The sequence below is a fragment of the Scyliorhinus torazame genome, chromosome 6 (genome assembly GCF_047496885.1).
Source record: "Scyliorhinus torazame isolate Kashiwa2021f chromosome 6, sScyTor2.1, whole genome shotgun sequence".
Lineage (NCBI taxonomy): Eukaryota > Metazoa > Chordata > Chondrichthyes > Carcharhiniformes > Scyliorhinidae > Scyliorhinus > Scyliorhinus torazame.
This window is the reverse complement of record NC_092712.1, coordinates 195,667,563-195,683,918: the sequence shown is the minus strand read 5'-3', so window position 1 is coordinate 195,683,918 and position 16,356 is coordinate 195,667,563. Positions and strand designations below refer to the sequence as shown.

Sequence of the window (16,356 nt, the reverse complement as noted above, 5' to 3'; positions counted from 1 at the left end):
GCATTATATTGCATTTGCCATGTATTTTGCCACTCAACTTCTCTAAATTACCCTGAAGCCTCTTGACACCCTCCTCACCAGTATCATTCCCATCTAGTTTTAGTGTCGTCATCAAATTCACGTGTATTTGAATGGTAAAAATGCAAAACAGCTACTAAGATTTTACATTTGGGCAAAGCTGACTTTGACAGCCTGAGTCAGAGGATGTCCACAGTAAAATGGGCAAGTCTGTTAATGGTTAAAAGGGAACTCGTTTTATACCTCCTGAGAGGCAAGAAGAGACTGGTATGAAAGAGTTAAGAGGCAACATTAAAACAAAAAGTGTAAGAGGATGCCAAATAGTGCAGCAAATGGGAAAGATGCAAAGAGTGACAAAACTGTACAAGCTACAAAGGAGTAGAAAACCAACTTCTAAGGAGGATTTGTTAATTATATTGAACAGTGAGTAACAAGGGCTCCTTGAAAACTGTTTCATATGATACTGCCATTGAAAAGGAAATATTGAAATGACAAAGATTATTATTGAATCTGTCTCACCAAAACAAAATGATGGTAATGAAGAAGAAAATAGCACTAATACTGATAACTGCCAAGGACAAAATGTTTTCAATTGGAGTTTTAAAGGAAGTCGGTAAGAACATTGCAGATGGCCACCTAGAATCTTTTATGTGATTCTGGAAATGTTCATTTTACTGGTAAATTATGCATGTCAAGCCACTCTTTGAGAAAAGTAAGGGGAGGAATCTAGGGCATTCTAAACCAGTTAGCTGAATGACTGTCATTGGGTAAAAATAAATCCCATCTGATTAAGGATAGTGACTGAATATCTTGTAAATTTTCAACTGATTGGAGAGTGCAGACATCTATGTGCCAGACATAATCTACCCCTTTACAATGCTGATTGAAAATTGTTTTTTATTTGAAGAGGTAACTGAAACAGTGGGCAAGGAAGTAGATATATTAGCTCATGAAATTGAAGGCCTATTATTTACTTGGCTGAGAGATTGTCTGAGCAGTAGGAGAATAGTGGGATAATAGGCAGGTACTTAATTGACAGGATGCATTTAGTGGTAACATGCAAGAATTGTGTTAGTGCCACAACTATTCACCTTATTAAGGACTTGGATGATGGTAATAGAAAGACACACCCTGATTTGCTGATTGCTCAAGACAAGTAGCACTGTAAGCAGCGTAGATGGAAGTTTAAAGTCAATAGGTGAAAGATTAAATGTATGGGCAAAGTTATAGCAAATGAATTTCAATGTAGGCAAATATAAAGTCCTCTACTTTGAATAAGAATCTCCTCAATGGTGAAAAATGGAAAATGGTGACGATCCAAACAGATTTGGGGATCCCACACACAGATCATTAAAATGTCATGAACAAGTACAGAAAATAGTCAAAACGGCTAGTGAGTGGAATACAAAAGGGTAGCAGTCATGCTTCAGCTGTGCAAAGCTTTGGTTAGACTGCACCTGTGTATTGTGAGCAGTTCTGGTAACTACACCTTTGGAAGGATGTATTGGGAATGCATCGTAGGTTTACCAGAATGTTACTTGGGCTGGAGGGTTAAAATGCAGGGTGAGGTGACACAAACAGTTTAGAAGGTTAAGGAGTGATGATTTGGTTGAAGTTTTCAAGATATTAAGGGGAACAAATAGACGAGATAGAGAGAAACATTTCCTCTGGTTGGCAAGTGTAAAACTAGGGGGCATGATATAAAAATTAAATTGGGAAACACTTCGGATAAAGGACGTTATGTTATAATCTTTATTGCCACAAGTAGGCTTACATTAACACTGCAATGAAGTTTCTGTGAAAAGACCCGAGTTGCCACATTCCGGCACCTGTTGGGGTACACTGAGGGAGAATTCAGAATGTCCAAATTACCGAACAGCATGTCTTCGGGACTATGACAGACATTTAGAGTGCACTCTTTTTGCCATTTGGCAGTTGATTCTAGAAAGATTGTTAATTTTTGAAACTGAGATTTATTGGTTCTTTAAAACTGTCATGGGTTATAGGGCGAGGGAAGATATATGGAGATCGGTCACTGATCAGTGAGGTTTTTATTGATTGCCAGAGGGGTAATACTTTCCTAATGCGCAATCGTAATCGGAAAGGAAAGAACATTCGCAAAAACAGCTGAAGTCTGTTGCTAACTTTGCTTTAGTTTAATTGCTCTGTTTTATTACCTTTTGCTCTTGAGTCGGCAGGTATCTTTATGATACCGCCACATGGTTCAAGTCCGAGTAATGATCAATAATCCACTACACCGATTGGTAAGATTTAAATCAAAGCACATTTATTATACACAGTAATCACTACTCGTGCACAAATTCTACGTTTAAGCTACTTCTACAACTAACAGGCCTATACTTAACTTGGAACTGGCCCACCAGGTCAGGGAAACAAATGGCCTTTTGTTCAGGTTCTGAGCCTGCGGGATTCAAAGTTGGTACGGATTGATAGCTAGGAGCGCCTATCTCATAGCGAGCGATGAAGTAAGACTTACAGTTTCGACAAGCTGCTGAAGAGTGAAGAGCTGGAGAAGAGAGCGATTTGAACTTGGGGCTCAATTCTTATAGTTCCCAGGGGCTTCCCGCCTTTCGGGGCGGACCCTGTACCTGGTCCCAAGTGATTGGACTTTGTCCCAATCGCTTGGTTCGATTTTCTCCAATGCTGGAGCGGTTCCCTGATTGATGGGTGGTCTTGAGGTGCTCGTTCACCTCCTTTTGTGTAGGCTTCTGCTGGCGCCAAAGAGTCTGGTTTTGCTTTATGTGTCTAAATGTTGCTTTTTGTTCCCGGGGATTGCTCATTAGTATGCAGATGGCTGTTTTGTTATGCTGATGGTTGCTGGTATCGATATTGTCTGGCCTTTCCAGAGGTAAATACACAGTCAACCTACAGCTGCTCGTTTTTGTCTTGTTGGCTGACTTTCCCCATCAGCCTTTGCCGTTCACCATTTTGAATCGGGTGTTGGCCATTTTAAGTGGCTGCAAGTCAGCAGAGGTAATCCTCTGAAATGTACAGTTTTCCATCATGTCATAACCCATATAGGCTCTGAATACATTACAGTATGGCACATACCCATATGACCATACGAATTAGGAGCTGGAATGCGCAATTCAGCCAGTTGAACTTGTTTTGATGAGATTGTGGCCAAAACCCTACTTTTGTGTCTACCTTCTATGACTCCCTTATCAATTAAGAATTTATGTAACTGCTTAAAAAAATATATTCAATGACTGTGTCACTGCCCACTGGAAAGAGAATTCCAAATACTAGATACGTTACTGGGCTGCAATCAAAGACAATATTGGTCTAATGTCTCTACTTGAACCCTCCAGTCAGAACTAGTTTTCTGAAATGTTTAAGAAATAACAAGCTATTACCCAAATTGAGCCAAATTCTTTAGTGTTGCCTCAAGTTTGTGCAGTGATCTGATTTTGTATAGTTGGAAAAGAAAATAACTGCAGGTGAGGCCATTTTTGGTTCCTCCGTCATGCGTTTCTTAGGCAGCAAACATGGAAAGCTTCCAGATTTTATGGTGCTCTGGCCCATTTTCAGGTCCTGTGGCAAGATTGTTGAAAGAGAAGCTGAATATGGTAGTATTAGTCTCCCTTTGAAATTTGTTGGCAAATTGTACCAGAAAAATGTCAATACTGATTTGATGACTGTAACAAGAAGGTACATTTAATCGCTTTGGGTACATGAAAATTAGAAATAGGCAAAGTAGAGAATTTTCAAGCCATTGTGTAGATGCTAAAATTGGATCTGTGCAATCCCCTGCAAGAGGACAAAACTGGACTTGGTTGATATTGTGTAATATAGCATAGCTTTGAGAACCTGATTGTGCATCTAGCTGAGGCTCATGGTGAAATTTTGCTGATCCCAGAAGGGGTAATTATCAAGTATGTAAAGAATTTAAATTCTTATTTTCAAATCTTCCAACATTTGGGGAAGTTATGCTCTGTGAAATTGAGCCAATGGGGGATATGTAAAGTGAATAAGGAAATGAAAGTTTTAGCAAAAAAGTCCTGAATATTTTGGTGAATTCTACATAGTGCACTGTTGCACTGTATAATGGAAGTGAAATGCTGCAGGTACAGTATGCTTTTTAATTCCTTTATTTGATGGGTACTTTTAATATGAAGCATATGCAATTGTACTTCTCACCGAGGAAGACAAAAAAATTAACAGTTGTGCACTGCTCTTGCTTGTCACCAGAATGGACATACTCAAATGTGCCTGTGCTACAACTTGCCAGATGCATTTGAAGCTCTGAAGTTCAGCTTGTTGTGCATTACTGATGCAAAGAAAATGTAAGTACTGAATATAATATTGCAAATCTCCCATGGCCTTGTTCACTGTCTCCGATGTTTGAAATTTTTAAGCTTCCTGAAGAAATAAAACGATTAGTGTAATTAGTTCATCAAATACCTTTTTATACTACCAAAAGGCACTGTTCAACTAAATATTTAAATTCGACTGTTGGAACCTTTTCTAATTGAATAATAGTACTGCCCTTCTGGAAATTAACCTTCATTCCACTGTAATTTTGATTATGTTCTCATAAAATACATGCAGCTGCTCTGTGTTTAGAAGGTATGTTAATTAGAGTTCTGCTCATTGTCTGCTCACTTTCGTAGAACATGGTTTGTTAGAATTCCAAAATCAACGCATTTGTTTTAGTTTGTGGAATCCTAACTGTTTTCAGTAATGATTTCCCTGGAAGCCATTGTTGCTGGGCCTTCTTGAATGATGGATTTCAGATTCAGAATTATGTTATTGACAGTATTACTGTCAAATTATTATTTTTTTAAATAGACCAGCAGCACCATGCGTTTTCTAGGAGCTGTTTACTGCATTAAGTCCCCGTTTGAAGTTGATTTCCTTTAATGTCGGTCATTAAATGGGTCTGTATTCTTTTTTGAAAAAGTTTTTTATTCTTCTCCTTTTTCACATTTTCTCCCACATTTACACCCATAAACAATCAGCAAGATATGTCAATTCCCATAATAACAACGGTCCCATCATCCCACCAACCCCCAAACATCAGCCCGCATGTTTACATAAACAAATGACAAAAAGGAATCAGGGATTACCCGTAGTCACCCTTAATCTACACAGCCCCCCTTCTCCCACCCATTCCCCCCCCACCCCCCCAACTAATGTTCAATATTATCCAGTTCTTGAAAGTGCATAATAAATAGTGCCCATGACTTGTAGAACCCCTCTGAGCTTCCCCTCAGTTCGAACTTAACCTTCTCAAGGGTCAAGTATTCTAACAGGTCCCCCCGCCACGTATTCATGTATAACATTGTGAATTTTGTTTTTTTGCGCCAGCTTGAAGTAGGGCTGACCAATCGGCACCATATTGGAATGGTTTCTCCCACTCTCTGACCAATCCTCTCACTGTTGACTCCTCCTGCCTCTCTGCCCTTCCATGCTTACAGTGAGGGTTCAGGAGACGGGAGTGCGAGAATTTGGGAGTGGAAGATTCAGCGAGGGTAAGGATTAGAGAGTGGCAGAGGCTATGAGTTGGGGAGGGGGTCAGCAGTGAGTGGGTTAAGGATGGGAGAGGCCCCACATGGGAGGTTCAGGAAGCAATATTTATAGTGAAAGTTAGTATATTTCCGTTATATTTTAAACTTCATTTTATTTAAATTGATCTCATTTACAAATATAGGAATTACATAGAAACATATGTAGAAAATAGAAGCAGGAGGCCATTCGGCCCTTTGAGCCTGCTACATCATTCATTACGATCATCGTTGATCATCAAGTTCAATATCCTGATCGAGTCTTCTCCTCTGCAACCCCCCGCATATCCCTTGATCCATTTAGCCCCAAGAGCTATATCTAACTCCTTTGTGAAATTACACAACATTTTGGCCTCAACTACTTTTTGTGGTTGTGAATTCCACAGATTCACCACTCTCTGGGTGAAGACATTTCTCCTCACCTCAGTCCTAAAAGGTTTATCCCCTATCACCAAGCTGTGACCCTTAATTTTGGACTCTCCCACAATCGGGAACATGCTTTCAGAATCTATCCCGTCTAATCCTGTCAGAATTTTATAGGTTTCTATATGATCCCCTCTCACTCCTCTAAACGCCAATGAATATAAATTCTAACCGACTTAGTCTCTCCTCACCGAGTGTAGTGCTACTCGGTAGAGTGAGTGTCGTACTACTCGGTAGAGTATAGTACTACCAAGTAGTACTGAACTACTGTATGCTTCACCGATGTCAGTGTCTATGTATTTACATTGCATATTTTATGTTCGCCCTATTATGTATTTTCTTTTCATGTACTGAATGATCTGTCTGAGCTGCACACAGAACAGTACCTGTCACTGTACCTTGGTGCACGTGACAATAAACAAATCCAATATGATAGTCTTGCCATCCCAGGTAAACCTTCGCTGCACTCCCTCCACAACACGAACAAAGGGAAAGGAAGTACTCGAAGGATTGAAATCCTTGAAAGTTGGTGAATTGCTAGGGCCAGATGGATTACTTCCGAAGCTAATGAAGGAGGTCGGAGGTGATAGCAGACGCTCTGAGGATGATTTTCCAATCCTCACTGGACACAGGGAAGGTACCGGAGCTCTGGAGAAATGCAAACGTGGTTCCACTGTTTAAAAAGGGATTGAAGGAAATGCTGAACAATTGTAGGCCAACTAGTCTTGCATCAATGGAGGGCAAATTAGTAGAATCAATCCTGAGAATCACATGGAAAGGCATGGACTCGTCAGGGATAGTCAGCATGGATTTGTTTTTGTTTTTTAAAATAAACATCTTACAGCTACATCACGAATTTCCCCAATATACAAACCCCCCATTAAGCAATAATAAACACAGTAGTAAACACAAAGTAACCCCCCCCCCCAGAATATGGGTGTGGTTTGCTGGGCACCCCGAGCACCTCACACACCTGCTTTCCACCCCAAAGAACCTGCTCAGCCTCGCCCCTGTCATATGCGCTCTGTGAAGAACCTTAAATTCTATCAGGCTAAGCCTGGCGCAAGAGGAGGAAGAATTAACCCTACCCAGGGAGTCCGCCTACATACCCTCGTCTATCTCCTCCCTTTAGCTCCTCCTCCCATTTACCCTTTAGCTCCTCCACCGACGTCTCCTCCTCCTGCATCTCCCAGTAGATCACCGAGACCTTGCCTTCTCCAACCCACACTCCTGAGAGCACCCTATCCTGGATCCTATGTGCTGGAAGCAGCGGTAACTCCCTCACCTGCCGTCTTACAAATGCCCTTACCTGCATGTATCTGAAGGCATTTCTGGGGGGAAGCCCAAATTTTTCCTCCAGCGCCCCAAGGCTCACAAACGTCCCATCTAAAAACCGGTCCCCATCCTTCTTATTCCTGCCCTGTGCCAGCTCAGGAACCCTCCATCCATTCTCCCCGGGACGAACCGATGGTTCTCTCGGATCGGGGACCAAACCGAAGCCTCTACCTCACCCCTGTGGTGTCTCCACTACCCCCAAATTTTTAAAGTCGCCGCCACCACCTGACTCGTGGTGTACCTTGTCGGCGGGAGCGGCAACAGTGCTGTCACCAGCGCTCTCAGACTCGTGCCCACAAAGGAAGCCATCTCCAGCCTCTTCCACGCCGCCCCATCCCCCTCCATTAACCGCTTGCGTATCATCGCCACATTGGCAGCCCAGTAGTACCCACACAGATTAGGCAACGCTAACCCTCCTCTATCCCTACTCCGTTCCAGAAACACCCTTCTCATCCTCGGGGTCTTTTTCGCCCACATGAATCCCATGATGCTCCTGCTGACCCACTTAAAAAAGGCCTTTGGGTTCAGGATGGGGAGGCACTGGAATATAAAAAGGAACCTCGGGAGCACCGTCATTTTCACCAACTGTACCCTACCCGCCAGGGAGAGTGGCAGCATATCCCACCTTTTAAACTCCTCCTCCATCTGCTCCACCTTGCCTTGGCGTCAATTGAGCTTGTGTAGGGACCCCCAGCTCCTGGCCACCTGGATCCCCAGATACCGAAAACTCCTTTCCGCCCTCTTCAGTGGAAGCTCGTCTATCCCCCTTCCCTGGTCCCCTGGGTGTACCACGAAGTGCTCACTCTTCCCCACGTTGATCTTATACCCAGAAAAGTCCCCAAACTCCCTGAGGATCCGCATCACCTCCGGCGCACCCCCCCCCCCCCCCCCCCCCCCCCCCCCCCCAAAAACTGGGCCTGCCACATACAGTAACAGGTCATCGGCATACAACGATACCCGATGTGCCCTCCCCCCCACCCCCTGGGACCAGCCCCCTCCAGTTCCTGGACTCCCTCAAAGCCATAGCCAAAGGCTCAATTGCCAATGCAAATAGCAAGGGGGATAGGGGGCACCCCTGCCTCGTCCCCCGGTACAGCCAAACGTATTCCGACCTCCTCCGATTCGTGGCCACACTCGCCGGCAGGGCTTCGTAAAGTAGCCTAACCCAACTCATGAACCTCTCCCCGAACCCAAACCTCCTCAATACTTCCCAAAGGTACCCCCACTCCACCCTCTCGAAGGCCTTCTCCGCGTCCATCGCCGCCACCCTTTTGCGACCTAATCCCAGCTCCCCCCCCCCCCCCCCCCCCCCAAGGGGTCTTTCCAACCACCGACGCCCACACTCTCTCAAAACCCCCACATCGAACCATTTCACCCTACCCCACCGAGCACCCAAGGAAACAATACAGAACAGAATAGAACATCCCCCAAAGCACAGTAACCCCCCCCGTGACATTCCCTCACAACCGACCCTCTGTCCGTGTCCAACTTTTCGGCCTGGATAAAGGTCCACGCCTCCTCCAGCGTCTCAAAGTAATGGTGCCTTAAACGTGACCCACAGTTCCGCTGGCTGCAGCATCCCAAATTTCACCCTCTTCCGATGCAGAACCGCCTTAGCCAGATTGTACCCGGCCCTCTTCTTGGCCACCTCCGCGCTCCAGTCCTGATATATACGGACCTCTGCATTCTCCCACCTGATGCTCCGCTCCTTTTTTGCCCATCTTGGGACACACTCCCTGTCCACCAAATGGTGAAACCGCACCAATACCGCGGCTCGTTAGACTTGGGCCTCCTCACCAGGACTCGGTGGGCCCCATCCAGCTCCAGGGGCCTCGGGAAGGCACCCGCGCCCATCAACGTGTTCAGCATCGTGACCACGTATGCTCCAGCATCCGACCCCTCCACTCCCTCCGGGAGTCCCAGAATCCGCAGATTCTTCCTCCTCGGCCGATTCTCCATGTCCTCGAACTTCTCCTGCCATTTCTTATGGAGCGCCTCGTGCGCCTCTACCTTCACTGTCAGGCCCAATATCTCGTCCTCATTCTCCGAGGCCTTCTGCCGCACTTCATGGATCGACGCCCCTTGGGCCTTCTGGGTCTCGACCAGCTTGTCAATCGAAGCCTTCATCGGCTCCAGCAGCTGTGCTTTCAATTCCGTGAAGCAGCGCTTGAGAAATTCCTGCTGCTATTGCGACCACTGCGCCACGCTGCCTGGTCTCCACCCGCCGCCATCTTGGTTGTCCTCCCTCGCACTTTTCGCTGCACCAAAATCACTTTTTTCACCGCTCCACTCCTGGTCCAATCCATACAGTGCTGGGGAAATCGTACTGTCACCATCCCACACTGGGAACCGTCGAACAAATGCCGCTGGGGCCCCTAAAAAGAGCCCAAAAGTCCGTTTCTGGCGGGAGCTGCCGAACGTGCGACTTAGCTCAGCATAGCCGCAACCGGAAGTAGCATGGATTTGTTAAAGGAAGACCTTGCCTCACAAATTTGATTGTATTCTTGTAGGGAGTACACAATACATGGGAATATACTAAGAGGCATTGATGAAGTGAGAGATCTTGGCATGTAGGTATGCAGGTCCACAAAGGCAGCAGTTCAAGTAGATCCGGTTGTTAAGAAAGCTCTCCTTCACTGGCAGAGGTAGAGAATATAAAAGCAAGGATATAATGTTAGAATTGTATAAAACACTGGTGAGGCCACAACTGGAATATTGTGTGCAGTTCTGGTTGCCACATTACAGGAAAGATGCTATTGCTCTGGAGAGAGTGCAGAGGAGGTTTACAAGAAGGGTGCCAGGGCTAGAAAAGTGTAGCTATGAGGAAAAATTGGATAGGTTGGAGTTATTTTTCTTGGAACAAAGAAGGCTGAGGGCTGAATGAATTGAGCTGTATAAAATTGAGGGGAAGAGATAGGGTGGACAGGATAAAATATTTTCTTCCGGTGGAGAATTCTAGAACCAGGGGACATTGATTCAAGATAAGTGGCAGAAGGTGTAGAGGGGACATGAGAAAAACTTTTTTTACCAGAGAGTGGTGGGCTCTGGAATTTGCTGCCCGAGTGGTGGAGGCAGAGACGCTAAACTCTTTTAAAAGGTATCTGGATCTGCACCTTAAACGCACTAAGCTACATAACTATGGACTGGGTGCAGGAAGGTGGAATTAGGAAGGGCACCTGGGTGTCCTATGGCTGGCATGGGCAAGGTGGGCCAAATGGACTCCTTCTGTGCTGTAACTTTTCTATGATTCTATCCAATACACCAAAACTGCACCCACTACTCCAGGTGTGCCCTCACCAATGCTCTGTACAATTGCAGGGAAGCATCCCTATTCCTATACTCAAGTCCTCTCACTATGAATGCCAACATAATATTTGTCGTCTTTACTGCCTGCTTGTACCTGAGTGTTTACTTTCAGCGACTGATGCACGAGGACATCAAGATCTCGCTGAGTATCCACCTCTCTCAATTTCCACCCATTTAAATAATCTACTTTTTATTTTTTCTGCTGAAGCAGATAACCTCCCATTTATCGACATTATATTGCATCTGCCATGCATGTGCCCACTCAGGTTGTCCAAATCCCGCTGAAGCATCTCCGCATCACAGCTCACCCTCCCACACAACTTTTGTATCATCTGCAAATTTGGAGATAATACATTTAGTTCCCTCGTCCAAATCTTTAATATAATACTGTGAACAGTTGGGGTCCTAGCACAGATCCCTGTGGTATGCCAATAGTCACTGCCTGCCAATTGGAAAAAGACCCATTCATGCCAACTCTTTGCTTCCTGTCTGCTAACCAGCTTTCTATCCATCTCAAAACCCTACCCACAATGAAAAAATGAAAATTGCTTATTGTCACAAGTAGGCTTCAAATGAAGTTACTGTGAAAAGCCCCTAGTCGACACATTCCGGCGCCTGTTCGGGGAGGCTGTTACGGGAATCAAACCGTGCTGCTGGCCTGCCTTGGTCTGCTTTCAAAGCCAGCGATTTAGCCCTGTGCTAAACAGCCCCTATTCCCATGCGCTTGTAATCTGCTATGTGAGACTTGTTGAAAGCCTTCTGATAAGTCTAAATAAACCACATTCACCGGTTCTCCCTGTCAACTTACTTGTCATAGCTTCAAAGAATTCCTGGAAATTTGTCAAGCATGATTTCACTTTCGTAAATCCAAGCTGACTTTGTCTGATTATACCACTTCTTTTCAAATGAAACAGTATGTCGCTGGTTGTGATTTGTTTGCTGATTGAAATTTGACCGAAAGGTGATGCAGTTAGGAAAGTGAATCTAATATTTGACATCTTAGTGAACGTTTTGTTCATTACACTATTCACAACTTTTTATCTGTGTAAATTTTGAGTATTGAACATTGGGACAGGCATGGGTCATTCAGTCCCTTGAGCATGTTGTGCCCATGTTTGCAGGAAATGGTTGAAAGAAAATGTAGCTGAATCCAACCAAGCATTTTTAAGGGTAGAAAGATGTCTGTGAGTAGTTAAATGGCTTAAGATTTTACATCAATTAACAAATCTGGGTTTGCAAATCCTTCAGTGATTCATCATGAGTTATGAGAACAATAATTGTACGTTGTACTTTGGTGAGATTTTTGAGTGCAACATTTTTTCCCTATTGACTCACTGAATAAATGTGAAGTACAGAACATGCAGCAACTTATTTTCAAGTCACTAGAGGTGACTTCTTAAAGTCATTACTAAATAAGGTAATTTCAAAATGTTCTAAGAACATTTGGTTAGAAATCCTTCATTTGCAGTTGAAGTTTGCACAATTAAAATAGTGTCACTAGTTGAAGTAAGCAAACTGTTGGCCTTGGTTGGTAATCATAAGATGGAACAAAACCAAAATTCAGAAACCTCCAATATGGCTATGATTTGAAAGGAAACATGGGGAACAGAGAAGATAATTAATTGTGTATTGACAGCTATAAAATGGAGCTGCATCACCCCGTGACTTTCAGTGGCATTGTCATCACTAAATCCCCACTATCAAAATCCTGGGGGCTACATTAACTGGAAATTCAACTGGCTAGCCATGTAAATGCTGCAACAGGTCAGAGGCTCGGAATCCTGCAGTCAGCAATTCACCTCCTGACTTCAAAGCCTGGCCACCAACTACAAGGCACAAGTCAGGGGTGTGATGGAATACTCTTCACTTGATGAGTGTAGCTCCAAATTCACTCTAGCTTTGACACCATTCAGGACAAAGCCTGCTTGATTTGCACCCCTTCCACAGACTCATTGCCTCCTCCACTGATGCATGATAGCAGCAGTATGTACCATCTACAAGATGCACTGCATCTTGTCTAACTCCGCTCTAATATTCAATTACCCAGATTTCACAACTCTCTGGGGTAGAGAGTTCCAAACATTGTTCCAGCTCTGAGAGAAGAAATTTGGGACAGGGACAAAAGGAACTCCTGGTGAGGCGGTGGCATAGTGGTATTGTCACTGAACTAGTAAACCAGCAACCCAGGGTAATGCTCTGGGGACCTCAATGGGCCGAAAGGTCTCCTTCTGCACTGTAAATTCTCTGATACTATGACCCGGCTTCGAATCCTGCCACTGCAGATGGCGAAATTTGAATTTAGTACAAATCTGGAATTCAAAGTCTAATGATGACCATGAAACCATTGTCTATTATCGTAGAAAACCATCTGGATCGCTAATGTCCTTTAGGGAAGGGAATCCGTTGTCCTTGCCTGGTCTCACCGACATGTGACTCCAGACCCACAGCAATGTGGTTGACTCAACTGCCCCTCGAGGGCAATTAGGGATGGGCAACAAATGTTGGCACAGCCAGAGATGCCCATGTCCCAGGATTGAAATTTTTTTTTTTTTTTTTAAATCGCCAAGTTTCCTTAAATAGCACCTTCCAAACCCATGACCACTACCATCTAGAAGGGCAAGGGAATGAGATACTTGGGGACACCTGGGCACTTCCCTTCAAGCAGCTCACCATCATGACTTGCTGTTCCTTCACTGTCGCTGGGTCAAAATCCTGTAACTCCATCCCTAACAGTGCTGTAGTTGTCCCTAGACATGGACTGCAGCGGTTCAAGAAGGCAGTTCATCACCACCTTCTCCAGGGCAGTGAGCAACGGGCAATAAATCTTGGTGAAGCCTGCGAAGCCCATATCTCTTGAGTGAATAAAAATCTGTTGCGATGGTGATGAAAGGTTACAGAGATTCAGTTCATCGCTTGATTTCTTTTTGAGTCGTTCAGGAGAGATCGGGCAAGGACATTGTTTTTATGAAGAAGGACGGTGTGGGTGAAAAGTCCATCGAGCTGGTGGATGGAGTGGCCTTATACTTCTAAATATCTGTTACTGACCAGTTATCTTTTCTGTCTGTTAGACCTGAAAATGGCTGTTTCTAAACTTAATCTGTTGTCTGAACTTTTATAACCAGATTGAAGTTAATCATAAGTCCAGAAGAAAATTTCAACAAATTCACTTTAGAATAAAGCTAACTTGTATTAAGTGAATGATTGATTATAGGGGGTAGGCCATTGGGTACTGCTCCACCATTCAACATCATGGCTGATTGATCGTGACCTCGACTCTTTTCTATCTGCGCTTCACTCCCTTTTGTAGGTCAAAAATTCTGTCTAACTTGGCTCTAATACATCCAATGACCCATATTCCACAGCTCTCTGGGATAGAGAATTCCAAACATTGGTCCAGCTCTGAGAAGAAAAAATTTGTCCTTCTAAATAATAACAGAAAATGCTGCAAATGCTCAGCAGGTTATGGCAGTATCTGTGGAAAAAAATATTTCAGGCTGGGCGAAGTTAAAAATGTGATGGGCTTTGAAGGGTTGGGTGGGACAGGGGCAAAAGGAACTTCTGTGATGGGGTGAAAGATAGCAGAGATTGAATAACGAGCTAGTCTTCTCGGGCCAAAGGGAATGGTGATAGGGCAAGAAAAAACCCAAAAGATGTGCCTAGAGAATGTTTGCTGCAGACTGCACTGCTGCGACAGTGAAGGAACTGTGGTCTGAAATTATTGAACTCAATCAGTCCTGAAAGTCTGTAAAGTGCCTAATTGAAAGATTTTTCAGCTTCATTGAGCTTCACTGGAACAATGCAGTAGGTGAACAACAGAAATGTCAGTGTGGGAGCAAGCTGGAGAATTAAAATACCAGGCTTTCGGAAGCTTGAGGTCATGCTTGCAGCTGGATTAGAGGGAATAAACCCGTAGAAATGCTGAGAGAAGAGGGGAAAATGTGTTGGAGGTGGCTGTAAATGGTCTGTTGAAGCTCCTGGGGTGGGATGTGAGGACGAGGGGAACCCTCTTGTGGAGCTGTTAGAATATGGGTAGCACAGTGGTTAGCACAGTTGCTTCACAGCTCCAGCGTCCCAGGTTCGATTTCTAACTTGGTCACTGTCTGTGCGAAGTCTGCACGTTCTCCCTGTATGTGCGCGGGTTTCCTCCGGGTTCTCCGGTTTCCTCCCACAGTCCAAAAATGTGCAGGTTAGGTGGATTGGTAATGCTAAATTGCCCTTGGTGTCCCAAAAAAAACATTAGGTGGGGTTATGCGGATAGGGTGGAGGTGTGGGCTTATGTGGGGCGCTCTTTCCAAGAGCCGGTGTAGACTCGATGGGCCAAATTGCCTCCTTCTGCACTGTAAATTCTATGATCCCCTTCATTCTGTTATTGTGCCCCGTAGTTTTAGATTCCCCGACAAGTGGAAGGTTCCCCATAGCATCTATGTTGTCAAGCCCCTCAGAATCTTCAATAATTCTTCTAAACTCGAAAGAGGATAGACCCACCTTTCTCGCCTTTTTCCTCGTAAGATATAACCCCTTCCATCCCACCCAGGTATCAACTTAACCTTATCTCAACTATCTCCAATGCAAAAATATCTCTCATTGACTAAGGAGACTAAAACTGTTTGCAATACTCTGGGTGTTAACTTTGGGGTTGGGTTTTAAGATGGTGAAAACAGATATTGCCATCAGTGCTATTGGCTTTTGAAAGATTATGGAATTCATATAAAAGAACTCTTGAACATGTCTGCTGTTAACTTTTCACCTCCATACCTACTCTAATAGTATTACATCAGATTTTGCTTTGCAACCACACCAATGTGATCTCAATTTTGGAATCTGGTACCCAGTTCCAACCTGACTGGTGGAGAGTGGGCAGTGTTGTGCCACATGGAGAGTGGCCAGACCCTTGAAGATAGGGTGGGGAGGAGCCATGTCTTAACATGTGGGTCTGCAACTTCATGGCATCCAACTCCAGTGTGATGTCAAACTGAGTTTTAAAATCATCTGCAGAATTTTAAGCACTTAATAAATTTGTTGCTGCTTGTAGCTATTCCTGCCAGGTGATCTGTCATGGTCTGCCACGTTAGTATGTCTTTAGTCATCCTAAACCGATCCACTGTAGTTTGTCTCCAACCACTATGCCATCAAGGTTGTTTTAAATGTTTTAGAAAAATGAAGTCTGCTTTTACACCTGGTGGATGCTCTGTACTGTTGCCAACTTTGGGTGGCTCTTAATTCGTTCCGATCACGTGGATTTCTCCAATACTGGAGCCGTTCCCTGATCGCTGGGCGGTCCCTGAGTGTCCGTTGGCCTTCCTTTGTCTTGGCTCCTGCTGGCGCCGAGGAGTCTGGCTTGGCCTTATTCACCTTAAATGGTTCAATTGTTCCTGGGGATCGCTCATTAGTATGCAGATGGCTGCTGGTTTCAGTGCTGTCTAGGTTTCTGCAAAGTCTAAGACACAGGAGACTTTGCACCTGCTAGTTTTTGCCTGTGTTGGCTGAATTTCCTTGTAGTCTTTGCGGACCTCCATTTTAAGTCGGGACGTGGCCAACCCAGGTGGCTACAGTACATATGTATAAACATGCATGTACAGAGCTCTGCCCCTGAATGTTTAAACTTACAATGGGGAATTTCCCAGCACTTGGCTCATAGTCATGTTATGACATTTTTTTTTAATAAATATTTTATTGAAAATTTTTGGTCAACCAACACAGTACATTGTGCATCCTTTACACAATATTATAACAACACAAATAACAA

At 44.3% G+C, this 16,356-nt stretch overlaps 1 protein-coding gene across 9 annotated transcripts in view; it reads left to right on the top strand.

The window, feature by feature from the left end:
* Positions 1-16,356, top strand: part of hycc1 (hyccin PI4KA lipid kinase complex subunit 1) — a 158,687-nt gene that overhangs the window by 25,593 nt on the left and 116,738 nt on the right. For 5 of the 9 annotated variants that reach the window (XM_072509227.1, XM_072509228.1, XM_072509226.1 and 2 more), the window contains exon 2: positions 4,231-4,325. The exons of 2 other annotated variants lie outside the window; for them this stretch is intronic. The gene's annotated coding sequence lies outside the window, so the exon portion shown is untranslated. Of the gene's footprint in view, positions 1-4,230; positions 4,326-6,419; positions 6,607-16,356 lie in introns of all 9 variants that reach the window. 2 more of the 9 variants (XM_072509229.1, XM_072509224.1) reach the window with 1 other exon arrangement.